The 12,340-nt window shown below is 44.2% G+C and overlaps 1 long non-coding RNA gene across 4 annotated transcripts; it reads right to left on the minus strand.

Annotated features, from left to right (window-relative positions):
* Nucleotides 1-1,111: 1,111 nt before the first annotated feature.
* LOC123047333 (uncharacterized) lies at nt 1,112-11,338 on the minus strand. 4 transcript variants are annotated; one of them, XR_006422945.1, is made up of 6 exons: nt 10,907-11,338; nt 10,628-10,749; nt 7,870-8,001; nt 5,852-5,928; nt 2,904-3,011; nt 1,112-2,824 (listed from the first exon to the last, which is right to left on the minus strand). It is a non-coding gene; the product is annotated as an uncharacterized lncRNA (long non-coding RNA). The 4 variants fall into 4 exon arrangements; XR_006422942.1 differs by having other exon boundaries at nt 5,852-8,001; XR_006422944.1 differs by lacking the exons at nt 1,112-2,824; nt 2,904-3,011 and adding an exon at nt 3,018-4,412 and having other exon boundaries at nt 5,852-8,001.
* Nucleotides 11,339-12,340: the final 1,002 nt, after the last annotated feature.

Raw genomic sequence — 12,340 nt, forward strand, 5'->3', positions numbered from 1 at the left:
TTCAGTTGTGAAGGAATGTAGCTACTTGCTCTAGGTGAAGCTCAACCTTAACAGGTCTTCACTGAAACACTAGTATATCAAAACAGTATTTGGAACAGAGGACACTATGGGCCCTCGAGATCTGGTGGGGGATTGCTGAAATCTGAGAAGGGCTCTAGGCCCATATTGCAATTTCTGAAAAATCTCTAAGGGCCCATGTGGGTTATATGGCACTAGGTGTGTGGGAAGTTTAGTCCCACCTTGGAAGTGGAAGGAGAGTTGGAGTGGTTTATAAGGGACTCTCTCCCTCATGCTATTGGAGCTTGAGAAGAGATGAGGCCCTCGCACACTCCTCCTCCTCCGCTCGCCTCGCCACGCCACGCCTCGTCACGACGCGCCGCGGGTTGCGGGATTGAGCCGAGCCGAGCTCACTCCTATGCGCTTCTTTTTGCCGGTCAGGAACGGAGAGTCTTTGACAGGTGGGGCCACGATCTAAGACGTCGGATCGTGGGCTACCGATTTGGACGTGGGTTCAGCCCACGTCTCTCCACGCGCGGCCGCACATATATATGTGGGGCGCTGCCAACCCTAGCCGTCATAAAACAGAACGCATCTCCGCCTCCACGCCCACGTCGTTCCTCTGCTGCTGCTGCCGCCGGCGACTCCGTCCCGTTCACCGCGTACACGGTTGACGGGAGAGCAGGCCTCCGAAACCACGCCTCTCCGGATCCTGTACGGGGAGAGGGGCGATTAGGTTTTTGGGTAGCGACTACGCGACTGCTCGCTTCTGTTCATCTACGTCCGCATCACCTTCATCATCACCATGTCGACCGACACCGACCGTGCCGCCGCTGAGAAAGCCGAGGCCGACAAGAAGGCCGCCGAGGATGCCGCGGCTGCTGTCACCGCCACCGCCACCGCGTGGCCGATTGGAGGGTATACATCGCTTATCCCTCTCGTGTTTCTTTCTGTTGTAGCAGTACTAGCCGTATGCGTAGATGTCTCTACTATATGCGTAGTACATGCTCTGTTAGATCATAATCAGTATGTTATCAATGCTGTCCATGTCATGCTCATGATTTATTCATGGATTAATTTAATCGAAAAACTGCCTATTTTCTCATCACTTCCTGGATAGAACAATACTTGTATGAAAGAACTTTTAATTATCATAGGAGAATAATATTTGGTGAAAAGTTTTGGCATATTCCAAATTGACTTTACATAGTCCTAAAAACAAATTTGGGGAGTACAACTTGGAATGAGAATAACAATTTATTATCTAAATCATGGCTTTTTGACTTGACAGTACATTGCATTCCACTGGGGATAGTTCCGTATGAACATCCACATGTTGAGGAATTTGAATGATTGATTTTGTTCTAACCTATACATCTCTAGAGATTTGGAAACCAAGTCCTGGTTATATTGTCCAGTAGCTGTGAATGCATCGTCGACCCCGCGCCACATGCCATCGAATAGCAGAATTTCCGAGCTCATCTTACCCCAACGGCGTTTGATTTGGATAGGTTGTCTTCTTCGGTTATCGGTGGTATTTGCGTTATATTCTTCAGCGACTTGATTCCAGTAATCCCGTGCAGCGTTTTCATTGCCAATAACAAAATCAGTGGGAACATTTAACCAAGCATTTACCAACTCAATTCAGAAAATGTTGTTAGGCCAAGCTTTTCATGATATAGTAACTACTAATAATTAAACAAATGACTTACCAGGCATAGATTATCCTCTTCGGACCATTGCAAGTGTATGTCTCCGATGTTGGCATGGCCGATATCCATTGAAAGATGTGATGTGTATGAACAAAAACTTGTATCAGATTTGAGTAGGATTGTGCAAGTGTATGAGCAGAAATTTTTGGGATGGGCGTGGAACTGGAACCTGCAACTAGGACTATATATAACGAGATAGCTTTACTGCATGCATGATTTAGTTAGGCCGATTTAACCGTGTATGACTGAAAGAATGGTTGAAGTGACTTGACATATATTTTTCTAACTTTATCTCACCGTGCTTTCAGGTTTTGAGATTGGGATCTTTGTCCCTGTTGGACCAGCTTGACAACCACAAGCATTTCATTTTTACACCTTTATTTTGTATCAATTCAATTTTTATTGTAAGTATTTAGGTTTCATGCAGATTTATAATAGATAAACAAGCTCTATAGTTTATTGTAAATTATTGTTGTGCGTGAAGAGGAAAGAAAAGGATTATTTGTCTGGCTGCAAAACGAAATCAGCTAAGTTAGTTGAGTAGAGCTGGTTTTTAGTACAACGACCAGCTCAGTTTGTTGAGCAGTTGCCAATTTGTAGCGCTCTAGGTAGCGCCCGCTGCCAGATCTGAATGGAGAAAAAGTCTCGGGTGAGAAAAATAGGCTAAGCGCTCGGCGACTGGCTCGGCATCGATGCCAGCCCAAATCCTGGGATAGGAAGGATTTGATCAAATCTGACGGGAATCTAACCCTGGCGCCCGTTGTAAGCGCCCACATTGTACATGCCCTAATGTTTTCAGACTCATGGATCGGCAGGCAACAATCTGGGCCGTATGCACGTGTATTCGCGCCCCTCATTGGGGCCGGAGGCGTTTTTAATCCCCTATGCGCACTGAACAATTGTGAGTATATTTAGGAGGAAATGCACGAGCTTAATATTGCGATTTAACATCCAACTGATTTGTATCCGAAACACCGAAAATAGAAAATCTTACTTGGAGTATGTCGTCTCGTCCGGGACATGCGCAATATCCGGGATGGTTGACTGCCACGTTATATCCCCCTCCATTGATCTGCCTGCCTACGAAGAATGGATCGCCGGCGGCGGAGTTGGATCTGTGATCCGGCACAGAATCCATATGAAAAGGGGATTCAGAATCGCATTGGGGAAACCAAAAAAACGATCAATACGTACCTATCGCAGTCCGCCGGACAGGTTCCCGGGGGGCCGAGCGCCGGCACCATTGAATCGCATCCTTGCACCCAATCCATAAGAGCGACAAGTCAAAGAACGACGAGGGCGCTGTATAGGGAGAGAACTTAGTGCGTTGTCATGGGCCTTTTAAATTTTGTGTGGTGATATTTATAAAGATAATACATGTCAAATTTCGCATGTATAAAATAACAAATTATCTAATTTTGAGTCGTCTATTTTTAAATTCGCTTCAGGCTATTTTTTATGACCATCGGATTTGCACAAATCGTAGTGCTATTTGGTTTAGAGAAAAATCTAAAGCAAAACCTTTAACTCATAGAGCCAATTTGAATTAAATCCTGAACTTTCAATCCCTAAAATTAGCACTCCGTACTTATCGATCCCGGTCAATCCCGACCTTCTCCCTATCTAGACCAATCTAGTGGGATCATAACTCCTGATACACAAGGATTGCCACGTCATCAGCAGGAGTCATTCGTTCCAAAGACCGACCGAATCCAACAACACGACCCATCACTTCCGAAACCGGATCCTCTAACATCCTCAAGGGATGTCACGTAAGCTACAGTAACCGTGACATCCCTCCTTCACATTCATATGATTAAGCCTAAAATAATTATAATTATATTGTAAATTACAAATCTACTCTATACATTTACAAAAATTACATACAAACAAAATTATGGGGCAATAAAATGATTTTTGATTTACTTTTGTATATGCTACAGTAAATCCGCATAGTGGTTGCTACAGTAACCCTGACATCCCTTCTTTATTTTACACATGCATTTTACTGTAGCTTCGTGACATCCCTTGAGGATGTTAGAGGATCCACTTCCATCACTTCCTTTATCCCTCACCCATCGAAGCGGTCACACATTTCCCACTCTCCCTCACTTTCTCTCTCCCGACGATCCCCAATTTAGCTCGATTCCGATTAATACTCCGGCGAGCTGCAGCGGCCAGATAATGGATCGCAACCAGATCCGGGGAGCGGTGGGAGGGGGACCCGGTGGCGACGCTGTGGTGAGGGCGGGTGTTGAAGAACGCGGCAAGACCATGGCGCTGAATGCTGATGAGCTCCCGGTCTTCCGGTGGAACCTCTCCCCTCTCTCGGTGTTGAAGACGGCGGCGAGGAAGACTAGGAGCTCATCAGTGCACAATAGCGTCCATCTCGCTGGTGGCCATGACCTCCATGTCCCTGTCGGACAGGTGGAGCAGGCAGCGGTTCACCTACTGCTTCATTTGCTCGCGTTGGCCCTCTTTACCCACTGTTGCTATCCAAATAACAATCGTGAGGGAATAAGGAGTGCAGCAGAGGTTTGCACCGGCATGCCATGCAGGAGGTGTAGCAGAGGTTCTGGGTGACCTGTTGGAGGGAGGAGTAGGGAGCGGACAATGCGTCGGGAGAGGTAGCAGTGAACAACGCACTGGAAGGAGGTGCATCAGCAGACGATGTGTGGGATGAGCAGCAGTAACGCCTCTTTCCTGCATGAGTTTTCACAGGTAACCTGATGCTTTCTTGACCTCTAAATTCAGTAACGGATGTCGATTTAGTAAACCATTGGAAGGATACTGATGGCTTAGTTGCTATACGAAAAATTAGAATGCTACATGACCGTATACAAGTTTATTTGGTACCATCTTTTTTACAATTTATTAACTAATTTGCCATGCTGAAAAATTGTATCATGTACAAACTGGCCATGCTAGTTTTTAGATAACTGAAGACAGACAACATTTGGATTAAAATTTGCCATGCTATTTTACAGAACACGCAAACATTTGCCGACTTGATATATAACTGAAAATTAGTGCAGTAAGTTCAGTTCTCATTTGGAACCGTCACAACATTTATGATATAAGCAGTGTACCCGGCGCCACCCCATCCCCGTCTGCCACGGCGAGCGCCTCAAAGTGATCTTTATCGTTGTCATAATGAACCAAAGTCTATATAAACAGTCAAAATTCTGTAAAAAGAAACCAACATTCAGAGGCATGTTACCTAACATCTCATGGAGCATTTTGAAGCAGCGGAAATATCATGACAACCTGGTTAACATGATTCTTGACTTGTTGAAAATTCTACCTTTTTCAAGCTTGACCTCCTATATGAAGTATCTTATATAACATAGCAAGGTAGCCTATATGAAATACCAACTGAGACAAAAAAGAGAGAATACGGGCTTGTTTGGTTAGCGCCTGCAACCGCCCTGCCAACGCTAGGCGTGCCAACTTTTTAGCAGAAGGTTTCGCCTCCGCTGAATCGCCCCGTGGTTTGTGGAAAAACTAAATGTGTTAAACAAAAAATTGGCTACATCAGAATTTTGGGCAGCCATCCAAACGCTTGCATGTGTCCTCAGTCAACGCCAAATTTTTTTTGCAGGGTTATCGTTGGCTTCCATCCAAACGGACCCTACTACTCAAGTTGACCGACCAAAAACTAACTGAAATATGGGATTTCAAAATCCACCCCATTCACTAAAAATGGAAAAGCAAAACATGGACTAAATCGGTGAATCCTGTAACAGCTAGGTTAGAACTACTTGATTTAGCACAATGAATCTAGATAAAACAGTAAAATCACCGGCTTGCTAGTTCTCTCTTCCGCTTTCCTATAGATCTCATTGATTGTCCAAGTAGTATAGAAATCCTAACTCTACTTAGGCAGATGATGTTATGTTAGTATAAATGCATGTAGCTCACGTTGTAATCATTGTGAGTTGAAAAAGTACAAACAACAAATATGTTACACATGCCAGTGTGTGTGCGTGCTTTGCTAGCCACCTGTTGGCTAGCCATGCTGTACCAGATTCAATTCATCTCAAGTCAAGCCAGCTTTGCCATGTTTGCGTTTTGCCATCGGCCAGGCCGAATACTTGTTTCACGAGCACAAATACGTCAAAAGGAGGTTTGAGATTACGCACCATTGACAGTGTCCATGACGGAGGCAAAGGGCATCAAGTCCGAGCTGTTACCTTCCACACGTCCTCGCCGTAGCCGCCTGCGATGAAAATGACCAGTCAAATTCTCATAGTTTATGCCTGCCACAGACCCAAATCGTGAAAGCTGGTGTGGTCGTGTGGAGGACGACAATGGCTACGGGATGAGGTGGGCGAGGTGGAGGCCGCGGAGCAAGCCAGCCTTTGAGTAGATCGTCTTATTCCTGAAGGTGTCCTTCGTCTAAATTGAATTAGATCAAGCTGGGCAGGACCGAGATATCTTTAGGAAAGGCATATATATAAACAAAATACTCCCTCCGTCCCAAATTACTCGTCGCAGAAATGGATGTATCTAGAACTAAAATACATCCAGATACATACATATCTGCGACAAGTAATTCGGGACGGAGGGAGTATTTATTTCAAGAGTTCAATCTTGTCTTAGACCTGCAAGGTAAGATGTCGGCACTGAATACACACACCATACAACACACATTCAAAGTAAAGATGCAAGTAAAAAAGAACATATATATCTTGATGACTAAATAATAATAATTGTTGGTATAGCAACATCTAGTATATTTTTTTCGAACAAAACTAATCAATTTTAATTCTGCTTATACAGTGGGAAACTATTTCAAATATAACTTGCATATATTATTTCATATCTTATTTAATCTCAGGCTCCAAAAGATCACGGGATCAATAACTCATGATTGTATAACTCATGCAAAAATCAGTATAAATAAGGTGAAGAATTTGCACTGCCCAAATCTAAAAGCACTACATGTCAATCTCTGCAGGCATGAGATGTAGATGGTATGTACATAAATATAGACTAAACCAACATGTGTCACATGTGATTATGACGAAGATCAAATAGCTGCCGCCGGCTAGATACTAAAAATAAATGATGGAACAGGATGATAGTCAAAGCTGGGTTGGAGAACAACAGGATTAGGGAGACCTTGAGACGCTGGATATAGGAGCGTATACATGTATAGTCAGACAGGAATTTCAAAACGATGCAAGACTACATCAACCTCCCATCCAAACAAGAAATTCTGCTCTGTGCAAATCCCTTCTTCTCCTTCCACTCTTCTTCCTCCCACTCATCTCCACTTGTTGTGCCTGACCATAATGAGGCCGAGCACCTGCACCGTCGGAGAGGTAGTTGCTAAGATAGCCGGGATTCTGCTACACATTCTGCAGTATTTGCCAAGCATGAAGTCGGGGTGCTCGCAGTAAGCACACGTGATGGGGTGGAAGCGATCTTACTCGAGCGGTCCGACCCACTAATTTTAGTAGTTTTATGAAATTATCTCAGTTAAATTGAGAGTATCCAATGAAACTTGAGGGAGAAAAATGAAGATATGTTACCTAGTGATAGTCCGCTCGCCTAACCTCTCGGTGGAATTTACTATTACGGTTATAAATAGTTGCAAATTTGATAACAATATAATCTAGCAGTTGCTATGAAAACTCTATGAGGGCAAACTACCAACCAACACATTCAACTCTAGAAGAAAGCTGGGAAAATTTTGGGACAAAACAAAAAATGGTGTTGGCGGCAATACTCCTAAAATGGCATATATTGTCGACTTTGTTTTATACTGAAGATTCAGACAGTGAAACCTGAAAAGTAGTACAATCCAGAAAAAGAATAATGATGCTGAAATTACAATCTAGCTAAAGCATACTGGTTGCATGAGTAACAATAAGAACAAGCCTGCCACCTTGAGGATTCCCATGTCTCAACAATAATACATATAAATGGAGCACTTTCATGTAAAAACTAAAGAAGATAAATTTTATCTCACATTCCTTGTGTCCAAACATCAGGAAAGGAAGCTAAACAATGGTGAGATCGAATATACAAACTCAATATGGAAAGCATCATTAATTTTAATCAGAAAATATCGTACCGATGATAGGAAATTTCTGCAAGTCCATTTATTTCTACCAATTAGTGCGATGTGCAAGATAAATCAGCTAAAACTCACAGTCAGGGGCCTCCTTGACCAGCTTTCCAGCAAGCGCTGCATCTTCCCATCCTGCATGCACGGCTGGGCGGGGCAGTGCTCGGTCACAGGCACACATAGGGCAGCGGCACTCGCGCTGCACTGCCTAGTTTCCTGCATGAACAATGTCCAAAAAGATTAAATCTCCTCTCCTATGATGGCAGAAAAATATCAGCAAGTTCATCTTCATATAGGTGAGAGGAAGATAAAAATATCTGTCGTAAAATTCAATTGAATGTGCAATGTAGCTTACGACAGGACTTGTATTGTTCTTATGTTCAGTTTCAGCATATCCAGGCCATATATCATATAGCGCCTGACCATGATTGTGAGAAATAAAAAAAACCTGAATAAAGAGAGCATCTGGTCAAGCATAACAAACTCCTTAAAAGTTGGAAATATAATAAAGCTCTTAATTAGTAGGCCTTCCAAATTGCCGTAAACATATGTACAACACACAACTCATTGAATACACTATTGTGATAGACAATATAATAAAACCTATTTCTCCGCTTGCTGCTGCCATACTACCACCACCTACATAGACATGGCTAAGGTCCCAGTTGTCAGAGTTGATGGGGTATGCAGTAATGCGGAAAAGGTCTAAAATAAACCTTGAATTTATAGACAAAAGCTAAATCAAACCCTGAACTTCTAATCCTTGAAATCAGCACACCGAACTTTTCGATCCCGGTCTATTTTAAACCTTGAGCGCATTCCCAAACAGGGATTGCTGATGTGGCAGCTCAAACCCGGGATTTGGTTGCGACCTGACGTGACTGGGCCGGCCCACAATGCGCGAAGCATGGACCTGACAGGGATTTGGCTGTGACAGAAGGCCACTGGGCCTTTTCTCCGTTACGCGCGACTTACAAAATGTCTAAAAAAAGTGATGGTACAGTGAATCGAACTTGCGACCTGGGGGGGAAATACTCGTATTGCTCGCCACTCCCACTGAAAGCTATTTATGTGATAGAGAAGAGCGACTCTGTTTAACATATAACAGCGTCTCGAGATTTGGAAACATCTCGGAAATTTTATGAAACATTTTCTTGAAAATTGTCAAAACAAAATTGAAATCCTAACATTTTCTTGAATTTTTGGAATTGCGATCTTTAAAAAAAACACAAACATATTTTGGAAACATGAACCCTTTTTAAATCACCAAAAAAATTGAAAGTGCAAGAATTTTTTGAAAAAACTGATTTTTTTAAAGCTGAACAAAATTTTAAATTGCGCACAAGTTTGAAACCTAAACAAATATTTGAAATTTGTTCCCATTTTTAGCAAAATAGAAAGTGCTCGCACTTTGATTTTTTTGAGGTTTTAAAATTTGTTCCCATTTTTATATAAAAATGTGTACGTTTCAAAACATTTTTTAATTTTCTTTTGAAACTTTTTCTTGAAAATTGTCAAAAAATTGGAATGAACTTTTTTTCAAACACAAAGAAATTTTGGAAATGATTATTTTTTAAACCTGAACATTTTTTGAAGTGTGAACACTTTTTGAAAAAAAGCATGTTGTGGTATGTGATTAAATAGTTTCGTGCTTCTCGTTTTCAACTAATTGTTGTCAGTTAGGTTGGCTAGCGGGAGGGTTGTGAAGCACCAGCACCCAAGTTCGATTTCCTTGAGTCTCATTTTTTGGGTTAAAATTTTTAAATCGCCTTTTACGAAAAAGAAAAATACGCTTCGCCTGGTGGGCCGGCCCAGTCACATCGGGCTGCAGCCCAGACCTGCCAACAATCCCATTGAAAACATGCTAAGGTTCAAAATAGACCGGGATCACAGAGTTCGGTGTGCTGATTTCAGGGATTAGAAGTTCGGGGTTTGATTTAGCTTTCGACTATAAGTTCAAGGTTTTTTTTAGACTTTTCCCGCAGTAATGCAGTATAGACGAGGCTAGGGAAAGAAAAGGCGAACCACCATGGGGAAGGACACATTCTACGGTACTAACTTTTTTTTCGTTCCAAACAGTGTGTCAGTTCACATGGACTCAAACTTCCAATCGATAAACAAAACAGATATCCTTTTTTTTAACCGGGCATAACCCTTTCCATTACTGTGACATAACGACAAAACAGATATCCTTGAACAGTTAAGTAATCATATAAATTCCAATATCATAGAAAGAGAAGTAAATATAAGAAAACTTGTGAGCAAAAAAACCATGAAACTATATTCAAATTCATGCTTGAATCTCCGGTGGCAAACAAACTTGTGCATGTGCTAGCTACTGTTGTGAATAGAAGGAACTTGCAAGCTTGCTATGAACGTGAGGAAAAAATGACGTTGTAGACCTGTAGTGAAGCCCTGACTTGATTGAGCTGGAAACAGAATAGTAAATATGGGAGGCAGATGATCAATTGTAGAGCTGAATGTTGTCTATACTTGTATTAGTTAAACTGATTCATTCGCTGTATGATTTTATCTTCGAAAGATGGTTGGAAGAGTAATCTTATTTACATTTAGATTCATTCTGCAAATGACAGGTCCTGTTTGCTTGTTTGCAACCTGCAACATGTGAATTTTCTTTACTTTCCACATGGCATATGTAGACTGATGGAATTTGACAGCATATAACAACGTCTATATAATACAAAATCTGATAGGCCCATGCAATTTGACAGCATATTAGCAATTTGTCCAATAGTTTCTGCGACTCAGGAACATGGAGAATGAGCGATTCCTGCAGCTGAAGAACATGGCAAATGAGGACCAGATGGAGGGGATGGATTACCTGGTGGTCAAGTCCTCATTTGTACTTGCCGAAGTGGCTGCGCCACCTGTGCTGCTCCAGCCGTGGCCTGGCTGGTGTCACCCAACCGGCTGGCGACGTGCTGCCTTCCTCTTCTCCTTCACCTGCAGGACGAAGAACGGAATATGATGAGTCTGAATATTTAAGGACTCTGCGTCGCCGCGTCGGATCCCTCTGTCTCCCCGCGCTCGTCCGCAGTCGCCCGGCTCCGTCGAGCCCGTGCCTAGGTCGCCCGGCACCTTTCTCCCTTCTCTCCCTCACCTCCATGTCTTCTTTCTTCCCAAGAGCCGCGGATGCCATGGATCCGCCCGGGAAGCCACTCTAGCCTTCCTCGTCGTCACCCGCGATCCCCGCTTCGCTGCCCACCTCCGGATCGGCTCCCAGCCCCTGCCGCGCACGGATCTGGCCCCTTCAAGCTCCAGCCGCCGCCGTTCTGCATCGAGCCCCGTATCCTCGCCCGATCCCACAACAGATAGCCGCCTCCTGCAAGCGCGACGGCGGCGGTTTCGATCGGCCGCGGCACAGGGATTGATCGGCCGCGGAGGGGGCGTAGGGGTGGATCGGGCGTGCGAAGGTCTGGTTGGCGGCGGAGATCGATCTGCTGTGGGCACGAGGGATCGATCCCAGGGTTCTTTTTGGCACCGCTTTATTTCGATGGAGGGTAGCCAGTAAGCAGAGGTGGGAGGATGACAAAAAAACGGTGGTGGGAGAATGACGAAAATAAACCGCGCGGACTATTCATCAACTGCTCCATTAGGAGTAGAGATTCACCAACTGCTTCATTAGGAGTAGAGATTCACGGGTCCGCGTCGGTACGCAGGGCTGTAGGGGGGAGGTGAAAGACAAAAAAAACGCATAGCCTTTTGTTGGAACACAGTACAGACGCAAGCGCTCATATAAACGAGCATACATTCATCTCTATGAACGCACACACGCATACCGTACCCTTATGAGCACCTACGAGAGATTGAGCCGGCATTCATCTTTAGATTTTACGAAGTCACCGTATGCGCCTCGTAGTCGAGGTGAATGTCTCCTTCCACTGAAAGGGTATCGTCGGGAATCCTAAAATAAATCCAGAATAAATGCGAGCATGAGAACTTGAACCCTGGTAGGCAAGGAATACCACTGTGCACCTAACCATCCCAACCACATGTCAGAGCCTACCGTGGACTGTGACAACCATCTGCCATGGTAATATGTACACTAAAGCCGTATTCTGCGTCGGGCATCTCGAGGTACAACACAACGCTTCAACCGCTAGGATAACGCGGGCCTGGTGCAGGTGCTCTAAAAATCAGCTTCCCTTTCCCTGCCCCGCGCACCTCCTCCCCCTAGCCGCACCTCCCTGCATTCATGGAGACGTCGTTGTCCTCGCCTGCATCATCTTGGTGCATCCTAACCACAACTCCGTCGTCAGCTTGGTGGTTGAGCGGTCGGTGGCGTCACTCCGCACGGCTTTCATGCCTCCTCGTGCTCCTAAACTGACTCTTCGATGCCCCGTACCCACCTCCACCTCGGCCGATGATGTCGTTGATGTGGCGAGAGTAACTGCAATAGGCTGTCCCTGGCTACTATGATCCATCGTCAACTCTTCGGCTCGTGCCCTTGAGTGGTGATGCTCCTCCTCAAATTCCCCTGCTCCTGAATTATGGCTTCCAGATCGGCTTTCTCAAAACTCCCATTCGCAAGAGA

The sequence above is a fragment of the Triticum aestivum genome, chromosome 2B (genome assembly GCF_018294505.1).
Source record: "Triticum aestivum cultivar Chinese Spring chromosome 2B, IWGSC CS RefSeq v2.1, whole genome shotgun sequence".
Classification (NCBI taxonomy): domain Eukaryota; kingdom Viridiplantae; phylum Streptophyta; class Magnoliopsida; order Poales; family Poaceae; genus Triticum; species Triticum aestivum.